Below are 21,845 nucleotides of genomic sequence, written 5' to 3'. Positions count from 1 at the left end.
GGGCTGAAGCTCCTGTTGGGGGGCCAAACCCCTTGTTTGGGGGTTGAACCCCCTGTTGGGGGGCCAAACCCCTTGTGAGAGTTCTGAATCCCCTGTTGGGAGGACATACCCCTTGTGTGGGGGCTATCGCCTTGTGGGAGCTCAGCAAAACATGTATTCATGAATTCATGAAACGTAATTAGAATTCACTTTATTATGATAAGAGACTTGCTTTAACACTGTAGATATATCAATAAAACATTGTCCAACTGATCACTGTCTCTTTCTTGCTCTCTGTCTTTATACTGGTCTTTTGTTTTACTTGTGGAGGAACATCTAGGGGTGATAGCTGCCCAAATGGCCAGGCAGGGGGCACAAATGGCAGTAGTACCGCACAAAGGCCAACCCTGAAACCGCGGTCCACTGGCAGCTGGCCCAGAGGGGCACATGCCTCTACTGGCTGTGCAGTCCCCATCCAGGTCTGGTGGGTGTGCAGCAGGTCACAGCCAGACAGCAGCCCCCACTGCCAGACTGCTGCAGTGGGTCGAGGGTGCAGGGAATTCTTCAGCAGTCCAGCTGGCACAAGGGATAGTATCCCCAGGTACCAATTGGCTAGGCCCGAGAAGCTCCTGAGAGCTAGTAGCCCTGAGCTACTTGCTAGGGTGGCTTTTTATACTGCTGGGGCCAGGACAGGGTAGCTTTTTATACTGCTGGAGACAGCACAGGTGCTGGTCCCGGGCTCTAGCTCCCCCTGGCTGCAGATCCAGGAGGAACCAGGCAGGGCTATATTGCCCCAAGTGGCACAATTTGCTCCACAACAAAGTGCATGTCCGAGCATGTGCACTGAAGCAAAAAGCCCTGGCTCAAATTTGCATCGCTTGTATTTGGGCTGCTGCAAGCGCATGTGCTTGCATGTGTGGATTTGCCCATTGAGTCAAATGGGGCACTGTGATTTGAGTACAGTTGGGCTACCATGTGGCATGTGGTGATAGCTTTTGACATAACCTACTTTAAGTAACTTATAAGTTGACTTGTGTTGCAAGATGGAAAAGTAAGCGTCTCTTATTCCCAAAGTGTCCAGACTCAGCTACAAACAATGGTTTCTGGACAAGATCCTAAATTTAGTCCGTTGTAGGCTTACAGAAAACAAGGGCTGGAAGGGACCTCACAAAGTCCAGCCCCGGTTCAAGGCAGGATTGTCCCCAACTAAACCATCCCAGCCAAGTGTCTGTCCAACCTGCTTTTGAAAATCTCCTAGGATCGAGGTTCCACAACTTCCCTAGGTAGCCTGTTGCAATGCTTGACTACCCTCATAGTCAGAAAGTTCCTCCTAATCTCCAACCTAAATGTTATCTGCTGCAGCTTAAGTCTATTGCTTCTAGTCTTGTCACCTATGGCCACAGAGAAATGCCTGTCTTCATCCTTTCTGTAATTGCCCTTCAGGAATTTGAAGACTGTATTCAAATCCTCCCTCAGTCTTCTCTTCTCCAGACTAAATAATCATAGCTCTTCAAGACTTTCCTCAGGGAAAATCTTTTCTATGTTCTCTGTAGACAAAAACAAGATATTCTTTTCAGTTGTCTAGAAAGACAACTACTGAGCGACATAGAACTTTTCCCTCTCTACTCTAGTGGCCCTTTGAGAGGTAGAAACTGAGTCAGCTATCAAACCTATTTCTGAAGCCAGTGGACAATGCGGAAAAGTACTACTGGGTGAGCAGGCAACTCACATATACTTCTGTGGGAAAGGAAAAGGCAAATATTACCTTGTCAAATTTCTAAGACTTTTGTTGGAAATCTGTTGAATGAACCGTAAGGATTCCAATAAATCTGAATGATTATTTGATCTAATTATTCTGGTAAACAACAGAAGGTATGAAGTCCAAGAACAACAAGGGAAGTGGTGATGTCTCCAAAAGATGAAGTGCAATACAAATAAAATAATTTACGTATAAAACTACAGAATATTATCTTCCTATATTTAGATTTAATTTTCTCCACCAAACTGTCAAAGACCAAACATTATTTGATAAAGGCAAGCCATGTTATTCAAGCTAAAGTCAGCAGAAGAAGAGGACTTTACAAAGGTCACTTTTTGCTGTTTAAACAACTGGCATGTTGAATACCAATTGGGAAATGGCTCAAGAATATATTCAGTCAAACATTAGTGCTTCAAGTTTAGCACACTGCATTGAAACCATATTGTGTCTTTACTCTAGCAATGCCTCTGTTACACTGTCATCCTCACAAAAAAACCAAGTTTTCAGAGGTCAACAGTTTATTCTCTGTATTCAATAGCAATATACTCTAATTCTCTCTCTCAGTCAAGAGAATTTATTCCAAGTAAAATATCCATTATTATACACTGGGTGAATCTACACGTGCCTTTTATTGTGCAGCTGACTAATTAGCTCCACAGTAAAGTATTACCACCTACACATATGCCTGTGGTAGGGCACAGTAAATGAGTTAATTCTGCTGTAGGATAGTATTGTCTAGGACAAGTACTATCTTACAGTGAAGTAGTTGTGCGTGCTGAAATGCACATGTAGATGTTGACTGAGCTTGGCTAGGGCATGAGGGTGCTACAGTGCTGGGGCTGCCTGCTGGCTAACCACACACTGTGGTACCCTCGTGTCCCAGCTAGCCCCTCCACAGCATGTTAAGCTGGATTAGAGCAGCCCTGGGGCTGGCAGGCTGGTCCCCCTGGGCTCTCTGCCAGTCCAGGGCTGTTTTGCCCTAGCTCAATGTGCTGTGTTCCCCGGTACATGTCTAACCACTGCACCCGGGAGAAATAAACTCCAGCACAAATTGCTTTGGAGTTTATTGCTATGTGCTAATCGCACATGTAGATACACCGACTGACCTAACCCTTGTTTCTTTTTTTTTCACCATGTCTGCATACCTTTCTTTTTTTACTTGTTACCCTGTGAGCTGCAACAAGATGATCTGATGCTTAGTATGGTTATTTCTATAGTTTATAAAATATATGTTGCATGTGATATCAGTGAATGGATGGATGAAGATAGTTCCGTGTTGTGTTTGGGTTTTTTTCTTTGTGTTCTGCAGCAAAACTATTGTTCCTATTCGTTTCTTGTTTTCTCTTGGAAAATCTGAGTTGTTTTAGTAATAAGGCAGAAGAAACAAGGACTAACTGTTTTAATTTATTTCTAAACTGCCAAACAGTGCTTGTAGACAAAAACAATATTCTGAGGGCAAGTGAGGGGTTACATTTGATTTTGAAGGAGTTCAAGTAAGTAAGTGGTTGAAACTGCTGGCCCTTCTGCAACTGAATGCTGGAGTAGAGAAATTATATGGGACTGTAGACTGGTAAACTTGAATTGTGATTTCACGGTGTTGTTGCTGTCGGATTTGAATGTTTTGTGCATTTCAGCTTTTATTGCACCTTTGAGAGAAAAAAAACTGCTGTTTTTGTTTTATGAAAGTCAGACATGCTGCTTGGAGCATTCCTGTAACCCAAAGTAAATCCATTAGTCCTGAGTGTCAGCCATTTTGACTGTAGGGACAAAAGATAAATCCGTGATATACAGTAAAGCATTATTAGTCCATCTAGGTTCTAATAGAGCCTTCATTACTGTAGTATGAGTGTCACTATGGGATGGCTTTTTGATGGAGGAGAACACAGACTGAATATTTCTCTTTATTTGCATAGCAGTAACTACAAGGAGCCTATGCCAGAAAGTGACTACTGCTTTGAAAAATAAGATCAATGCTAGAACTTCATGGGTTATAAATGATTAATGAGAGATAAAGCTCATGCAGTACTCTGCAGTGCATCAGTATGATACTCCATTCATATCTCTTGGTTATGCTCTAGTTGTTTCATTTGTGTGTCATGTATATATAGGGGTGATACAGTTAAGAATCACAGTAGTTAAAAGCAGTCTTCACAGCCATTGTTACTGCAGACCAAGTGTGTGAATTCTCTGGCATTAGGCTCTTCACCAGGGTTTCAGCATAAGTGAAATGCTCTGCTTGACAGCTTAAGTGGGAACTAACATTAGTTTGGGGCTTTGCATTGTAGGCCACAGGACAAACCATATAGACAGTGTGTTGTTCTTTCTGCCATGAAGCAAATATGTGGAGCTAATTAAAGAAATGCCTTTATTTTAGGTATTTTTAAAGTGGTCATTCTTTTTATTGTAATCCTTGAAATAAATCCAGTGCAGTAAGTTACTGTTTAAGAAGAGAAGAGTCTGGCCCTAAACTTATAGTTTTAGACCATACAGCCTGGCAAAAAACAAAAGCAGGCAGAAGCAAAGTAGGAATAATATTTAGCCTTTTTCCATTCATATGTTATGAGACAGTAGTGGTGAGAGAAACTCAGTTTAATAGATAACAATATACTGTTATTTTATATTAGATATTCTTTTCATCTGCTTGGTGAATCATTGTGAACTAGAGTTAACAAGTAATAGGGTTTAACTGGTGAAATTCCTTTTAGCGCATGCAGAGCCAATTTTATAATCTGCATGTCTTCTTGTTATATTTGCTCTGACACACACCCAGCTAACATAATGGGTACCTCACCTACTATATTTCTAACAGTGTATAATTTAGCAGTGGTATGAGATCAGTAGGCTCATCTCCAAGCATGTCCAAAGATTGATTTCTTTAAATTCATCCACTACAGGCTCACTCGACAGTCTACAAACTTAATCAATATGGTTATACATATGTAATTACTCATTAGAAGGGCTCTGTCCACATTGAGGTTTGAGCGTATCAATTTATCATTTCATTTTTGTGCATGTCAAAAAAGTACATTTACCTTTCTGAAGCATCATTTACACAGACAAGGTTAATACTAATTGAATTCACTTTAACAGTAATCTGAATGAAATGCCTCCAAGAAAATGAAGAATTGGACAGACTTCTGATTAAATCCAATCAAAATCATGCTGTTTCAGCAGTAGAACTTTTGTTTTTGATTGACAGCAAGTGATATTGCTTTTGTTTGTCCACACTGTATGACTGTGAGAGTGTTATCTTCTTTAATGAAACTCAAATCACTGGAGTCAATAACCAAAGTCTTATTCAAGAATTTGGGTTTCCTAGCCATGAGCTGTTAAATTACATGAAGCTAATGCAAACTGACCAATAGGGCTTTATCAGCCTTATCGTTTACCTTCTCCATTTCTGAAAAATTCCTTTCCACCCTCATTTTTCAGTGAATTTTGCCAAGCTAGTACCATCCAAACTTCTCAAGTTGCTTACTCCAAGGAAGCTTAAGCATGAATGGCAAGACACCGTATTTCTTGCTCTGAGCTGCTGCTGTGGAGAATAGGACTTAAGCCTACAGCAGTGTATTAGTTGTGTGAAAATTTCCCCTGTAAAATGGAACTGGTAAATACCTAACTTGATCATGAAGGTTGCTAGTAAAAACACAAGGTCCAAGATTTTAAAAAACTGTAGCCTCGTTAGGTGCCAACATTTCTATTTGCATCTACATGTGCATTAATGCACTTTAGTTCATGTGCATTAAATCTACTACCTCTGGGTGATTTTACACATGCTCTGAGGGTGGTGTGTGTGGGGGGGGAAGGGCTTTAGTTAAAGCATGCCCAGTGCCATTTTGAAGCACAGGGATGCTGATATACTAGATGGGAAGGCTGGCTGGAATGAGGTAATTACCACACTTCAGCAAACTCGATTAATCAAACAACCTCCTGGCTCATGTACAGGCACCCTCCATTGTGAGTTTCTAGAAAAATGCATATCAGCTTGTCTTAATGTGCGTTAACTAAGGAACATGCTTTTTATGTGATATTTAGGGCGCTTCCAGATAAGCATGCACCTTGTGGTGTCTCAAAGAAGTTTGACGACCAAATTTCCTAGTGTGTCTTGCAGGGGCCCTACGTTACCCGGAACCTTCTTTTTGCCCCCTATGTATTTAAAAAAGGACTTCTTGTTGTCCTTGATCCGGGAAGCTAGTCCCAGTTCCATCTCCACCTTGGCCTTCCTGACTGCCCCCCTGCATCCCCGAGCAACCGCAGTATAGTTCTCCCTGGTGATGGCCCCTCCCTTCCTTTGGGTGTACGCCTCCCTTTTAGCTAGGAGACATTCCTGGATGCTCTTGGTGAGCCATGGGAGCTTATGTGCCCTCGTGCTCCCTTTTGATCCATGCTGGGATTACCTCCCTTTGGGCTTGGAGGATCGTCTCCTTAAGGAGCGATCACTCTTCTTGTACACCCGGCTCCCCTCCCCTCCAGGACCTCAGTGCTTCCCCAACTATTCTCCTTAGCTCATTGAAGTCCGCCCTCCTGAAATCTAGGCCACCTTGTGCTGGATGGTGAATTCCAGCAGGCTATGATCACTGTTGCCCAGGTGGTCGAGCACCCTCCCCCCCCCACCAGGTCATCACCCGTGGCCAGCACCAGGTCTAACAAGGCGTCTCCCCTGGTGGGGCTGTGCATCTCCTGGGTTAGATAGAGGTCCTGCATTCTGGCTAGGAACTTATGTGAGTGGTCAGACCTGGCTGACCGCTCTTCCCAGCAGATGTCTAGAAAGTTCTCTCTCATTAGGAGGGTAATAAAACACTAGAACAGGTTACCCAGTGAGGTTGTGGAATCTCTGTCCTTGGAGGTTTTTAAGACTTGGGTAGACAAAGCATTCGCTGCGATGATATAGTTGGGGATGGTGCTGCTTTGAACAGGGGGTTGGACTAGACCTCCTGAGGTCCCTTCCAACCCTCATTTTATATTATTTTATGAAAGGAAAGCTGCCCCAGGGACCCCTGATCTCGTGTGGGCATTCAGATATCTCTGCTTCCCCTTAAAGGCTTATAACATGGTCCTGACCTCCCTTTACACCATGCCAATGCCTCACAGATGTTATCAATCATTTTGATCATCAGCCCTGTTGGGCTGTGGCCTCATTTCCTGGGCCTGGGCCTCCCTGCCTGAGCACTTTACCTAGCTTGACTACTCCTGAGTGTAGCTTCCAGGCTTGGCTTCTCCACCCAGGCATTTTACCTCTTATGGCTACTCCCGAGCTCAATACCTCTGCCTGTGGTCCCTACCCAGGCACATAGCCTATGTGGGCTACTCCTGGGTACTGGGTCCTGCCCTATCAGGCTCCACCCTCTCCTGGACTTCAGGCCCCTGATCTCTTGGCTTCTTTGCCCTGCCTATCCCCCTTTCTGGGCTACAGGACCTGGCCCCAATCTCTGGCCCTGCTCCTGGGCCTCTGTGCCCTGCCTCAGGGCTCTGGCCTTGCACCCATGCTCTACTCCTGGACCTGTTGGGACCTCCTCTACCCTTAAGTCCCATCTACAAACCTCTAGTGCTGCTTACCCCAGCATAGCTGTTACCCAGGAGCCCTGCTGCAGCCTGGATGCCCACGAGCTCCTCCTTAGGCATGTCTACACATATAATTGATGCAACTGAATATACTCCAGCTGAATTTGAGCCAGAGTAAACTAATCCCGATGTTACTGTGTACATGTGCATTTAAGCGCAGTAATTTACTGCACTGCTGGATACCACTTGTATCTAACTGACTGTGCAGTATATCAGTCTACTGTGTCCTAATTGCTGTGCATGTGTACATGGTGACACTTTACTGCACAGCAGACCAATTTTCTACACAGTAAAGTGTCTTGTGTAGATGCACCCTCTCTGTGGCTTTCAGGGCTAGACTACTGAACCAGCTCAGGCCCTAGGCTTATGTGCTTCATGCTCAGGCCCTTGCCAGTTAGAGGACTCCCTTGATTGTCACCTGAGCTGTGATTGCTGCCTCCTATCCTCTTAAAGTGACAGGCATGCTTTGAGTGCCCTGTCACATTTATGTCCTGATAGGCAATAATTTGCAATACAGTACTGTTCATTTCTCAAGTCAGTGGACATGAGACACAAAATCACACTGAAGTATCATAGTTATAATGCACAATGGTGCAGAATGACATGGATTGTTTATTTTTGCTGTATAAAGACATAATATACCTCCCTCCTAGTTCCATTTCTCTTTCTTGCTAAATTTACATTCCCTCAACCATGACCATTTTTATTCCAGGCTATATTCACTATGTTTCTCATTCTCTTTGTATAGTCCTGTGCTTTCTGATCTCTCCAAGAAAAAAAAAGAAGTGTTTTACTAATGGGTTAAGTCATAAAATTAAATCTTTCAATGTCTTCGCAGCTTTTAAGGCTCAGTTGTGAGTCTCATGTATATATGCACTGGAATAAAGGGACATAAGGAACTAGATTCTATTCCAACTATTGGACATGTAGTTGGATGTAAGTGCCTAGGTGTGATTCTATTTCATCCTGTTCAAGTCTCTGAAAATCCATTAATGCAATAATTTTCTGGTGGTGTGACAGAATGGCCCAGTTCAAGTCTAAGATCAGGCTGCCACCACCACTGCCACTTCTTTCCACCCTCTGGCTTCACTGGGAAAAGCTCCCAGTCACCTGGTCCTGGTGTGAATGAAACCCCCTGCTGCCAAATACTGATGAGGCCTCCCTGACCCTGAATTCTGCTGTAGCTTCAACTCTGTGTGCTGGATCCAATGGCTCTGTAGGTTGCAGGTTGCTAACTCTTGTATTAATGCATCAACTTTTGTAATTCAATTTAGAGCACACATGCGCTTTAATGTGCATTAGCCTATTTTAATGTGCATTAAAGTGTCACAAAAAGTGCTCTTAAGCTAATGCACATTTTTCTAGTACTTCAAAATGGAGGTACCATATTTAATGTGCATTACCTAAAGCACATTAATGAACATGTAGATGTTCCCCTTAAGACTAAATCACAAAAAAGCAGCAAGGTGGAGGAGTTCCCATCTACTTTTTGCATTAAATATTTTAATGCAAGGCTTCAAGCAGGGTGGAACAGAATCACACTTAAGTGCCTGAACCCACTTATGTGCCTAATAGGTGGACTAAAATCTGGCCCAAGGAGGCTCCTCAGTCCCGTCTTCCAGACTCTCCAGAGTCTAGGGGATGGGGAGAGAAGCTGTGTTGCTACCCCACTATCTCTGATGCTTGGGTGGACAAAGGTAGATCAAAAGAATGTCCTAAGTCCTGGTCTTCATAGAATCATAGAAAGAAGGGATCTAGAAGATCATCAAGTCTATTTCCCTGCCTTGGGCAGGAGGTGATTGGGCTCAAACGAGTTTAGTGAGGTATTTGTCCAGCCTCCTCATAAAGACTGCCAGAGATGGCTATTGCACCACCTCTGCTTGAAATGTGTTCCAGATTCTAGTTACCCGTACAGAAAAGAATTTTCCTTATGTCCAGCCGAAACTTTTCCTTGACTTCCTTGTGTCTATTGGTCTGCGTGTTTCTGGTGGGGTTGGAGAGGCTTTTCCCATGACATATTTGTAGGCGGCTATTGAGTCACCTCTCAACCTTCTTTTGCTCAGACTGAACAGTCCCAGATCATGAAATCGCTTCTCATAGGACCTGTCCCCCTTCTCTGCACCCCTTTGAGTTTTTCCACATCCTTCTTGAAGTGTGGTGCCCAGAACTGGATGCAGTACTCCAGCTGTGGCCTCACCAATGCCGAATGGAGGGGGAGGAGCACCTCTCTGGATCTGTTGACAACACATCTACTGATGCATACCAGAGTTCTATTTGCTCTGTCGGTGACTTCATCAGACTGATGGCTCATATTCATCTTCTGGTCAATTGTCACTCCTAGGTCCCTTTTGTGTGCAGTGCTAGCCAGTGGAGCACCACCCATTGTATAGATATGGTGAGGGCTTTTCCTACCCAGATGAAGGACCTGGAATTTGTCCCTGTTGAACTTCATCTGGTTTTGTTCAGCCCATAGGACCAGCCTGTCAAGGTTGTCCTGAATCCTTGACCTGTTCTCTTATGTGCCCACTTGTCAGTTTGGTATCATCCACAAACGTAATTCTTGCACTTATCACTCCCTCATCCAAGTCATTAATAAAGTTATTAAAAAGCATGGGCCCAAGCTCTGATCCCTGGGGTATACCACTGGAGACGGCCTTCCAGGATGACGCCACGCCATCAATCAAGACTCATTGGGATAGGTCACTGAGCCAGTTCCCAACTCCCCTCACTATAGCCTGGTCTAGACCAGAACTCTCTAACTTAACTGAGAGAATTTCATGGGAAACAGTATCAAAGGGCTTGCTGAAATCTAGGAAGATGACATCTACCTCCTATCCCATGTCCAGGTGGTTAGTTACCTGGTCATAAAAGGATACCAAGTTTGTAAGGCATGACTTCTCCTCTACAAATCCATGCTGGGTGCTTCTCAGTACCCCACCAGATGAGAGCTTGTGGGTGATGTCCTCCTTGACAATTTTTTCAAAGATCTTTCCCAGGACTGAAGTCAGACTGACTGGTCAATAGTTGGCAGAGTCACCACTCTTTCCCTTCTTAAAGATGAGTACAACTTCTGCTTTCTTCCAGCCATTAGGGACAACTCCTGAATCCCATGATTCCTCGAATAGCTTGGCCAGCTCTTTCAGCACCCTCAGGTGAAGGTTGTCTGAACCAGCGGACTTGAAAGCATCCAACTGATTTAAGAGTATTTTCGCCTGTTCTGGACTGATTTTATTAGGACTGCTGTCATTGCTACATTCTCTGTGCCCCTGGACTGGTGACCAGTTCTCACCCGATTTCAGGAATACTGATGCAAAGTAATTGTTGAGCAGCTCTGCCTTTTCACAGGGGTCAAGTGTAGGCTTCCCCTCTGTGTTTTGTAGGGGTGCTACCGTGAAACTTGATTTTTTTTCTTGCTCCCTATGTACCTAAAAAAGGATTTTTTGTTGTCCTTAATTTCAGTCACCAGCTTGACTTCCCTGGATGCCTTGGCTTTCCTTGTCTCATATCTGCAGATCCTGGCTGCATCCTGGCTTCTGCGTTTTGTCTGCCTCTGCATCAGCCAGCTTACCAAAGCAAACCTGGATGGGGAAATAATCCATTCTAGAAAAGGGTTGATAAAGACAATATTCCCTCTCAGAAAAGGAGCACTGATTTCTGTTCCAGTCCTGGGCTACTACAGCTAAGCATTGCCTCTGCCTCTTGTGCAGGCTGGTTTGTAATAACATTTTCCTGTCCTGGTTGACGTAGTAAAGTTCACAAGGATGTGATTCTATTGCCCTTTTAGGGAGGATGGCTGTGTAATGTCCGGATCCTTTTCTTGGGAAATAATGATAAACCCAAGAGCAAAAGTACCTGCTTCATAATTTCTGGAATGTTACAAGACCTGGGAAATTCATAGCAAGCAATCAAGGTGAGAAGGGCTCTGCAAAGCAGGGGGCAGTAAACCAATCGTGGAGGGGGAGTAAGCCAAAATGGGACTATGGGAACAGTTATGCTGAAGGTATATTATAGGAATTGAGGATTAGACTAGAAAAGCAGAGAGCCTGAAGGATCCCATTTCCTTCCTGAAAGTGCAGATCAGGAGTACCTAATAAAGGACAATGCGTATTCCAGCTTTCTGGCACAACTTTTACTAGCTGGATTCTCTTGCTCTCTGCTTTTCAGCAGTATTGTACTAATAAATAGCATGAATCCTATGGGATTACAAACACTTTAGACCAGTCCTCAACAGCAGCTGATATGTGCCAGTTTAACAATTTTATGAGAACCTGCTTTTCAGAGACTGTAAAGTAACACTGAAACAGGGTTACATGGCACCGGATTATTTAAAACTGAGACTGATCGAGTCAGAAGTTAGGGAATTTTTTGCCTCTTGATGCATGGACATTATTCTGTCATGAACATTAATTGGTGCTGCATGTGCAGAAGTGGCTGCTGTATGTCTATGTTAGGCCATTTATAACACTGGAACAGTGGCGATCACTGCAACTTTTGCTGACAGAATAGAGTTTTCTTTTTCCCTAAACCTGAAAGTGTCTCGGCAATGAATTATTTATTTAGTATTGGCTTTGTCAAAGAAACCATGAGCTTCAGTGCACTGAAGGGATAGAGTTACAGTTTAGAAACAGAATAATGTTTAAAGAATTACTTGTGCCATCCCCTGAAATGGATCTATAACACAAGATGGCGTTGGCTTGGCAAATACATGTAGCTTAGAGTTATTATGGATCCTGTGTTTGCTGGACATTTTCCAGCCATGTGCTGTCTTTAACTCTGTATATGTGCTTGATTGGTGTATATTATTTCTTTCTAGAAAGGCACCTAACCCAACCCACCTTAACTGTGCCCCTGTAGTGAAGCTCTGAGGCAAAAGGCAACTCTCAACACCAGCATCTCCATCCGGAACACAGTTTCATCCTATAACTAACTTCAAATGTTAAAATACTTCACTGTAAGGTTTGTCATCCTCCAATATCATGGTGAATAGTAGTGAATAGGCATTATCTGCTTAGATAATGAAACAGCCAACAAGCTTGCCCAATTTCTTCCTATTCCCTAGGTTCCAGTGTATAAATATGATATATAAATAAGATATTTTTTTCTTGGAAAATGCTCCAAGTATGAGAAATACTTTGGCACAAATCTGTGAGAAGCCTTGTATACAACACTGGGAATTCTGCAGTCTTCATAGAATTGAAAACATATAAGCTAAGAAATCATGAATTACTGGAAAAGCACAAGTAATTTTTTTTTTAATCCTCCACTTTTCAAATTATCCAGGGAGGGGTAGGGAGTCACTTATCATGCCTTATTCGTGCATTCCACTTAACAAACAAATTGGCCATCGAAACTCAGAAAGGAATTAAAAATAGGGTTAAGAATGGGAGTCTAAACACAAACTTAACTGTGGATCTACTGTGTCTGGTTGATCCCCTTCCTCACGTGGTAGTAGAGTATTTAAAGCTAATTTTTTAAAATTACATTTCTACAAAATTTCCTGCCTTTCTTATTTCATTGAAATCTTTTCATTTGAAAATGTCTGACCTGCTCAACCAAGCATTGCACTCCTTTCAGATCCTCAGTCAATTATTCTATGTTCAGGTGTTTCCCTCTTAGTACTAATATTATCACTGATCCAGACTGCAGGCTTGGATTTTCATTCTTTATTCCTTCCATTTATAAGGTCAGTGTGACTTGGACTAGAAAAATCAGTGTGATTTGGACTTCTTGAGTTAGCAAAAATGGTGTTGCTGAATTAGATGAGCTTTAGTGAAATTGTCTAGTGTGCAGGGCAACCAACCTTTGCCCCATATAGTGCAAAGAAATTGGGCATATTTTTAGTTTAACACCATATAGGTATTCTGGGCATATTTAATATCATATTGGTAAATTGGGCATATTTTTACTTTTATACCATAACAATGACTAGATAATAACTGGTTGATGCTAAGTCAAATTTACAAGGTCATCTCTAAAGAGGGACATTAAATTATTTATTCTTTGTATGAATGCATGATTGTGTTGAGATTCCCTTTTGCCTTCAGAACGTGACTATTTTAGAGAATAAAAGATTAATATTTTGAGATAATTAACTGGGTTTAGAATATTGAAAAGTTATAACCATCTAGTGGAAGCCATTCTTCTCCTTTAAAAGTTATACATACATAACTGAATTTATTTGATGGATTGAGGTTAAGTGAATGTACTATAAATATTTATAATACACGATCATATTATATATAATTTATACAGTACATGGAAAACTGTCCTGACAGACAAAATTCACTACGAGATATTTTAAAATTCTTCCACTTCTCCCTTTTTCAGGAATAAGAGATTATTAGACATCAGTAAAACTGAAACATGTGATACAATGTGTAGGACTTTTATTGGGCTTTAATTTTAAGGTAAAGGGGAGGGTGAAGAAGAGGAACATGGGAGAATTCTGAATAGAATCTTCCATCCAAATAATGATTGATTGGTGGCCGACCTATGAAAGTCCTCCTTTTTAAAGCCTTGTATTATACAGCTGAAAAATTTCCCTTGGGTTATCTTAACTTTCTCTGGGTGAATTAATCAAGTGTTGATGACCATGACTTTAGGCTTGAAAATATTATGGTGGAAAAACCTTGGCTGAGAGAGGCAGATTGCATGTGAGTGGAGATATTCATCATTATGTCACTGGATACCTAGGGAGTGAAGTTCACGCTGATTTATTACAACATTGTTTTTCATTTTTACTGGACACTGATAGGGCTTAGGCTAAAGCAATCTCATTGTGATCTGCACTGGAGCAGTAAGAGTGACACTGCTACTTCATGGGTACATTTTTTATTGCTTTTCATACATTTGCTATCTTCTGGATAACATGCAGGAGAAAGCTTATCTAAGCTGTCAGCTTTGTTAGTATCCCTAGCAGAATCTTGTGCTTTGAGGCTACAGCACTTGGATTCCTAAACAGAAGCTGTGAGACTTCAGCGTAGTTGTGAGCAGAGGGAGGGAAGCCCATAACACTAATCTTGACCCTTTCATTCAGTATAGTGACAGTTGCACATTTTGAAGTTATGAGTTAGCCCCATCCAAATTAATTTTCAAATATCTTTAAAAACAGCAGATGTAGAGATTAAAAAAAAAATCTTTAGTCTTTGGGTCTTTAAAGTTTACATACGGGGGGCCACATTTTCAAGCATTACTCTTGAACCCTTAAGGACTGTTTTTTAAAGGAAAGCCGAGATTCTTAGGTGTTCACTTGACTTCAAGGGCTGGGCCTATAAGCAAAACTCCAAATTATTATAAAACTCCTAAGACCATGAAAGCTGACAAGTTAATTGTGCCCAGCTAGTTCTCTACTGTCATCTTCTGTTTTTCTGAAACAAGGATCAAGTCCAGTAGAAAGAGACCCGCAGGGCTGAGTAGCAGTCAGGAAACTACTCTTAGGGCTCCTCCCAGTTGCATTCGCCTTACTGGGGCTCAACTGTAGGACTCCAGCCCCATGCCTATTGCCTTGTATGGCATTGGAGTCAGTGGGAAATGATGCTGGGACTCAAGCAATCCTCTAAGCATGTTAAGCAAAAATGTGGGTTACAGCTCTTGGAGTTGGCTGACCAGTGCACAGCAGCAACAGTTAACCATTTATGTCTGTGATACCACTAGCTATGCTTAACTTGGCAAAAATGCTGTGTTTTGTGGCAGGGCTCTTTCTGAGCTTCCCTATCACCAAGCTCATATCACACTATCTCTAGTGTAAAGGAATTTACATGGCAGTTGTTATAACTGAAGCTTCAATGGTTGCTAGGCCCTCAAAAGTAGGAATTGCAGATCCCTTAATCTGTCAAGGGAACGGGAACTAAGGTGGTTTGCATATGAGCGCTCCAGCCTCATCTGTGACTCTGCCAGCCCTAACTGTGGAGTTACTGAGCAGCTGTACATGGTCCTGGTCTGCTTTCCTTAGGAGCATTTAAGTGATCACATAGCACTCCCTTTGCAAGAGTTGGAAGCCAATGCAGCCCTCAGGATTTGGGGCTAGGGACTAAACAAGCAAAGACACGAAAGTAGCGTAGCAAGTAGGTTGGGGCCATTTTGTAGTGATAAAAGACAATTATATTGGAACAACCCAGTGGGTCAGTAGATATTAACCTAGGCCATGAAATGAGTTACTAAACCTTTTTTAGTCTGAGCCATGCCAGGCGACTAGGACTAGAAGAAAGAATCAATCCTGAGGAGTGCCTCACACTGTTATTACAGCTGTAAAGAAGATATTAAACTGGGGGAAAGTGTGTTTTCAGCCTCAGCAACTGGAGTCTTCTATCATATCCACAGAACACAGATGGAGCTCCCTCCACACTACCTTGAGAGAGCTCTTCTGTTAAAATTTGCATTGACCATTTTAAAATATGCTCTCGAGAATAATGGCCTTTTGTGCTGTGCTTTTAAGAATCTTCTACTAGATAGGTGGCTAAAATGTCAAGAATGATAAATATAGCCAAGCAAACCCCCAACAGAAAATCTTGGATGCCTCATTGTTATTTTTACCACCTACAGTACCTAGACCAGGCAGTTAGTTTATTGATTCATATGTCTTCTATATATAGTGTTAGATTTCCCTCTTTGAAGATTTAGACATGTTCTTCAGCTTTAATTAGCCATATTTGCGACAACTTCAAATATGAAGCATTTAAGGATTTGATTCACTTTACTTTCATTCTTAAAGCAACTCAAAATAAAGTATTTTCTTGCTCTCTAGTCAGATTTGCACAGCACCTTGATGTTATAGCAAAACTCTGCAAGTAGATTTATACTGTGAGAAGGAAAGGAAGATGATAGACTTTCTTGAACGTCATACAATAGCCATCTTTCTGATTTTACCATTTAGTTTATTTTTAATCTGGCTCATCTTCCTTATTATGTTTTCAGTTGGGGGGGTCCTGCAATATTTAAATGAATACATTAGCTATCAAGGAAATGTATTAAGTTACTACATTTAATTTAATGCAAAGTGATTTATTTTTATTTCAAAGGCAAGAAAATGTAGAGTTAACAGCTGACTCTCCATTTTTAATTGATACTGTTGTATTACAGCAGTATGCATTGCACATATGGTAAAATAATCCATAGTCCTTGAATTTCCATTCAGTATGTACTATAAAACAAGAACATAGATGTCTAGCTTCATGCTATAGCCTCTATTTTTCTTTTCTGAGTGAGGAATGCTAATTTATATGCCAAGGCATCTAAATCAGATATGTAGTAAATTTCTCAAGTAATATACATTAGCATAATTTCTAGAGTTGGTCAGGAACATAAATGCGATTTGGGAAATAATTTGGGGTTTTCATTCCCCTGACTCTCTTTTAGAGAAAATATAGAACATTTAAACTCAGTGATACTTTGTTCTGGTTTAGGTTTTTATGTTTTTTTCCTCCTTTCTCCCACTCCCTTTTTGTCCTTCTTTTTTCTGAAAAAAAAATGAAAGAAAGGAAAGAAGGTTGAAAGATGAGCAAAAAGGAAGTGTGAGGGGGGAAAAGCAGAGTAGCAGGAAAGAACTGAGAAAAAATCTTCAAGTTGGATAATAAGCAATTTAGTGGTTTTCATTTAAAAAAAAACAAATCCTTCTACCTGTGCATACCTGAAACAATTTGGAGAATGCATTTGAAAATATGAAAGCTGTATCAGACTGAACACTTCATTCTGAATGTAAAACTGGTGTTTATGGCCTTTACCTTCCAGCTCATTGTTGCTCTGGACTGAAATTTCTAAGGAAAGCTATCCCAGGTTTAACAATAGAGGGGTACTGCCATAAATACTCTACCAATTAAAATATAATTGCTCTAAGTAACAGCTTAATTCCTATCCAATGAACTGGTTTCCCAGGGGGAGAGACTGCCTGATGATGAAGTCACCTGATAGAACGATATATAGTTGTCTGTTGCAGCTGATCAGATCACCTGATCTTAGATCAATGAGAGGTCATGCAGTAGTTCCCTTATTTTGGTGATTATCTTCTGCAGTTGAAGTTGAGGTGAATTGTTACAAAAAACTAATGTGGTAGAGGAAGCCATTTTTTCCTGGCCACAGATTTATTTCAAGTAAAAGAGTTAGAAGGAAAGGATCAAGCTGTTTGTCTCTAAGGAATTTGTACTGTCTTGTGCTTTGTCTTTCTCGTAGAGGGGAAATGGTGTATTCAGAAAACCAGTGCCAAGGCTATTTGGTTGCATCTCATCAAGGCCATACAACAAGCATAAATAAACTGTAAATCAGAAGATTCACACCTTTGCTGAATTCTGGGAGAGGAGAGTTTGTGTTCAAGCCATGGGAGGATCTGTGGGGGTTCTTCTTTACATGACCGTATTCAAATTTGGATCCAGAAACGTGCACATATTGTTTAATCTGTAGCGTTAGCGAGGTCCTCGCAGGTGCCTGGTTCTCCTATATGGGAGCAGACCTGTAGGTGTTCTGTAGTTTGAAAGTTTTCTCCACATTTGCGCGTGATGTTTGCAGCACTGGAGTATCCCCACAGCTGCATGTTAACTTTAGTCTTATTGACCCTTGTCTGGAGGCAGTTCAAGGTTCTTCATGTTGGCCAACCAAGCTCTGTGCTTGGGAGATGTTTTCAGTTTTGATATTCGTCCTAACTCCCTCCTGAGCCATCTGTAGTCATGACTGCCACATTTTTATTTGTGTGGCTCTCAGCATTTCGTCCAGTGGCTACATTGTAGAGAGCAACATTTACCATGATTTTTTTCTACTGGAAGCCAATATGTATGTGTGTGTGTGGGGGGGGTGGGGGTCGTTTGTTCTTTGTGTATGTAACGGTAGGCTCTAAATAATGGCAAGGCCTAGATTAAATGGAGGAAAGGCCTGGAGGCTTTAAGTATGTTGGGTATTCAATAATTGGGCCCCTTTGCAACTCAACATGGGGAGATTTGTCTGTTTTTGTCATGACATTTTCTTATGAGTGATCAATCTAGATTTAGGCATTTCAGATTTTCTGTTAATTCTTCCATTGATCTCTTTAATCCTGTGCCAGTACAATTAATTGTGTCTATGATTAATCCTGACAGGATGGTGTAAAATCAGATACTGAGTTCAACTAACATAGAATAGGACTATTCTGTTACAAGCCTTGTTGAAGCTAGTGGGTGTGACAGCTGCTCCTTATTTGGGACACACGTAAGAAATAATGAAGCAACTTCATGGAATTAGAGAGCTGAAGCTTTAGTGGGAGAATGGAGAGAAGCAGTGGAATAATAGATGTATTTTGCATCTGTCCAGCCCCCAACCAGCTGGAAGTTGAGTTTACAGATGACCAGGGGGAGAAAGGTGGGGCTGAGAGAAATGGTGGCAGTGTGAGCACATCTCTCAGCTGTCTGCCTCAACACAGGTGCAGGGAAAGCCCTTCCCCCTGCATTTCTGCCCCTTCCTCCAACCTCCCCATTGCTGATATTCTACCAAAACCACCTGGCAGAATAATCGGCGCTAGATTGTTCCAGCCCACAGCTTCTTAAATGCTGTCAACTGCTGCTTTAGGGAGTAAATGCTAGCTGAGAAAGGACCTGGAACACTGAGCAAAAAAAAAAGTTGTTTAGGGAAAGAGGATTTTGTAAATTCTTTGGAAGTAGCTTGTCTAACAACTTCTAAGACCCTGCATTTTGCCAAAGGGTGGAAACATGTTGCCTAATGTCTTACCTGTACCACTGTAAACATTTTTATGGTAGCACAAATTGTGAGGAAATAGCCATTACTATCCAGTGTTGTACCACATGAAAGGAAAAACAGTGACATAACAAAAGGGTAGTAACAGACTGCTGTCTTATTGTGGCAGACATGTATTAGTTAAGTGGCAGGAGAGTATGGGCAGTCTGAACAGTTTGCACTCTGCAGCCATCCTGAACAGATGCTTGAGGGCCCCCACACCCCCAGAGCACCTGCCTGGCTTTCTCCCCTTACAGAGAAGCACATGGGTAATCTTGGGTTGCTTCTCCATGAGCAGGGAAGTCAGGATTCCCCACTCATCCAGACTTGTCCCCAGAAACCACAGACGTTAAGTTTAGCTTCCCCTGATCAGACAGACTCATGCGGGATGGGTTTGGCTGAGTGGGTAAACCAGGGCTTTCTGAACTCACCCAAATCCACCTACATCACCCCTTGTCCTGCACCATCAAGGGTGGGACACAAGGCACTGTGTGTTTGGCCCAGTGAAACACATCAGCTGTGCTGCACAGCTGATCTGCATCATTTGGCAACATCTATTTCTAGCGTAAGTGTTCAATTCAAGCTCATGAAGGGGGGAGGAGGGGTGTAGGGTAGGAGGGGAGAACAGAATTTTATGGAAGATAAAACAAGCTTGATTTCTTTATTAAACTTGGTTGATAAAGGAAGCTACATACATGTACTAGACTTCTATAAAGCTTTTAATGTAGGTTAGAAACAGAATTGCCTTTGTGCCACCATAATTGTTTTATGGCAGCACAAAGCAACAGAAAATAGATGTCCATATCTTCTGTGGATGCAACCAAAGGTAGCAATAAATTGTGTTGCTTCATTGCAACAGATGTCTAGTTGCTCTATGGCATGGGAGCACAGACAGCCTGAAGCTGCCCACACATTCCTGTTCACCTGAGTGAGAGCTCCCTGGCTTGAGGGGCTCAGTTTTTCATGCCCTCAGAGTTCCTCACTTGCACAGATGCACCCTTGGGTTCCTGGAGATTTATGGGAGGACATCTCTGCAAGTAGGGATCATGTTGCCTACTGTCTCACAGCATCAGTGGACAACATGTTTCACCTAATGAAGCAAATCAGCTGTGTCAAGACATATCCTGTGATCATGTGGGATGGGTTTGGCTGAGTGGGTAAAGCAGGGCTTTCTGCACTCACCCAAATCCACCTCACCATGGTGGACAACATGTTTCACCCAGTGAAGCAAATCAGCTATGTCAAGACATATATCCTGGCACGGCTGATCCACTTCATTTGGTGATGTCTGTTTCTTGCCTTTGTGCCATATGACTTTCTGATTTAAAACCTAGTAAGTCATATAGCTGAATAACATCTTCAATGGATTAAGATTCAGACAATTGACAAATCTCAAAATATAACTGTCAATGAAGGATCATCGTGGAATGGCAGCATGGAAACTTATACATCAAGGAACAAGACAGGCAGGCTATATCTATAGAATGATGCACTGCATCCAAGAAAACTAACCAGCTGAAGGATTTTGGAGCCATAGTGGACACTTGATTACTGAACACAAGCTACTGTAGGATGCTGTGGCAAAAAAGCTGTGTGATCTTATATCCATTTAAAAGCAGTATACCAAATAGGAATAGGGAGGTGACATTACTTATTTATTTCATCATTGTCTCATACTGGAATACCATGCTCACTTCTGGTGTTGACTTTTTAAAAAGGATATTGAAAAATTTAAGAGGGTACCAAAAAGAGCCATAATTAATTGAAGGCTAGACAAAATGCTGTGCAGTAGGAGACTTAAAGAAATAAATCTTATCTGCCTTAAGCTTATCAAAAAGAAGTCAAAGAGATAACTAGATTACAGTATTTAAGTACCTTCATGGAGAGAAAAATACCAATACTGAAGGGCTTCTTGATCTAACAAAGAATTGCATATCAAGATTGAGGCCTGGAAGCTAAAGCCAGACAAATTCCAATGAGAAGTTAGGCACAAATTTTAGCAATAAAAGTATTTAACTATTAGAATTAAATATCAAAGGACATAGTGAATTTGCCTTCTCAGTATCTTCAGATCAGGACTGGGTACATTGCAAGATAACTTTCATGTAACTAAAGTACATTGGGCTCAATATAGGGTAAGTAGGAGCAGTGAGATAAGCAGGAGATAAACTAAATGGTCCAGTGGTGACTTCAAGTCATGTTTTGCTCTATTGCCCAAACCTCAAGAAAATGTAGCTATGTAAAACCCATTTGTATTTTTAATTAAAATATAATATTAACATCTTTCATGAAAAATTACCTAGTAAGGTTGAAGGATCGGTTCTTGTAGCTACTGTAAGACATTTTATCTCAACGAGGAAGAAGAGCAAGTAATTTTGCAGGTATGAGTTTCTTGAGAAGATTCCTTACCTCCAGACTATGGAGGTTACCTCCATACTTACCTCCAAACTATGAATGCCTTCAGCTGGAAAGATCAGCATCCTTCTCGTTTTATTTTGGAAGGAGTATGCAACATGCATGTGTTCCCTGAAGCCAACTGAGCTACACTGATTTGCACAGGCTGAGGCTCTGGAATGTGTTTCTTGCTTTAAAAAATGTTAACTGTGGGTTACAGCCTATACATGAACTGTGAGGCTGCTCTGACATGCTGTAATTACAGTGCTCTAGCAGCCTCCAGCGTCTCAAGTATCAGTATCCTTGCATTTCAAAATGGTGGTAGGGGCACTTTATCTAAAGCTCATTCAATGGACAAGCAGCAATTTTTAAGCCTGGGATGCTTAAAATGAGACACTCTGGGCACTTTAATTAGAGCCACTTTCAGAGCTGCTCTAATTAAACCACCTCTCCACCCCCA

Source organism: Crocodylus porosus, unplaced genomic scaffold (genome assembly GCF_001723895.1).
Source record: "Crocodylus porosus isolate Cpor-Errol unplaced genomic scaffold, CroPor_comp1, whole genome shotgun sequence".
Taxonomy (NCBI): Eukaryota; Metazoa; Chordata; order Crocodylia; family Crocodylidae; genus Crocodylus; species Crocodylus porosus.
Note: the sequence above shows the minus strand (reverse complement) of the source record.